At 37.0% G+C, this 1,478-nt stretch overlaps 1 protein-coding gene across 1 annotated transcript in view; it reads right to left on the bottom strand.

Annotated features, from left to right (window-relative positions):
* Nucleotides 1-1,478, bottom strand: part of NEUROD1 (neuronal differentiation 1) — a 12,499-nt gene that overhangs the window by 404 nt on the left and 10,617 nt on the right. The window lies entirely within an intron of this gene.

Here is a 1,478-nt window from a genome sequence, read left to right as displayed (position 1 = left end):
TCCCCGGCGAACGGCGTTTCTGCCCCCGTTTCCCTAATTCAACAAATCAGCATTGCAAATGGCCAGTTTCGCTGTAAACAAACGAACAAAATTCCACCCCCCTTCCCCCGGAACCCCTCAAGGTAAGTAAAGAATCCGTGTCCTTTTTTTAGTCCAATTTTATTCTACAAATAATAAGTGTTGCACCTTTCATGAGCTATCCGCATAAAACAATAATCCCATAGGAATTACTTACACTAAGAAAAAAAAATAATAATCACATTTAAGGAGAAATGCAACATTCGACCAAATGTTCAATACTAAGTTGTTGCCAAAGGATGGATGTTTTTCTAAAATCCCAGTGTGCATTACACCATAATATACAGGATTACAAACAAAATTACAGTACAGATTGATTCCAGTTGAACCAGCGTTACATTTCAAACAGCACTTATTCTGGACTGCATTGTACATGCAATAGCTATTGTTCTAATTACGGATTAAATGGTTTGGATTTGTTTCAAGCTACCGTACTAATCGACTACAATAGGTATATAGCCCGACTTTAACAACCTGATTAGTTTTAGGTTCCGATTTATAAGATGAGCATATGACAACCACGGATTGTGTGAACATGTATAAAATCATGCATTTATATCGCCTGGAAACATTAACATCTTCAAGTTCTCTTCAAAAAAACCACGGAATGCCAGGGGGTTCAAAGACTAAAAAGAAACAGTGCAAATTGTATGTGATAGTCAAGCAGCTTTCGATTTAAAAAGGGTGTTGGCATTTGCTTATAATCTTTATATACAAGTTTGTGCAAGTAATGTGTTGAATTGATATGTCTTAATAGAAAATAAGTCTCTCGTTCTTATATCTTCTCAAGACCTAGGGGATCTGGTTCTTGTTGTAGGGGGGAAAGGAAAAAGAAAAAAAAAAAAGAAAAAAAAGAAAAAAGAGACTTTAATGGGAAAGAAATTGCCCGGATTGTGCATTTTTTTTTTTTTCTTCTTCAACTATTTGAAAGGAAAGAAGTGCTAAGGCAACATAACTTCTCTAAGCACTTTTCTGCTGGTTTAAATTAGTTAAATTATTTTGTATAAATTAGATATAATTCTACCTTTCCAATATGTATAAAAATTGATGAAGCTGCATGGTTTAAAATAGGAAATTCACGTTATAAAAAGTCATTAAAAATTCTGTACAAAATCACAACAAAATAATTCAGCATGGGAAAGGTAACAAGTAGTAAAACGCTGGTTGAAAAATATAGATTTCATATATATTTTGTAATTGGCCCATCGCTAGTTTAAAAATTGCATAGATCCTAATTATTGCTTGTGATTTTGTTGTCCCGATCAGGTAATTGACGCGATCCCAGTGCCCCTACCCCAAATTTACAGCGTCGCTCCGAGGAGCGGAAGCAAGACAGCAGGTGAGCGGGGACGCGGCGGCCCCCGAGGGCAGCGGCGGGACCCGCCGGGCTGCCCCCTGTA

The sequence above is a fragment of the Pygoscelis adeliae genome, unplaced genomic scaffold (genome assembly GCF_000699105.1).
Source record: "Pygoscelis adeliae isolate BGI_AS28 unplaced genomic scaffold, ASM69910v1 Scaffold160, whole genome shotgun sequence".
NCBI lineage: Eukaryota > Metazoa > Chordata > Aves > Sphenisciformes > Spheniscidae > Pygoscelis > Pygoscelis adeliae.
The sequence above is the reverse complement of the archived record's forward strand: the minus strand, read 5'-3'. Positions and strand labels throughout refer to the sequence as shown.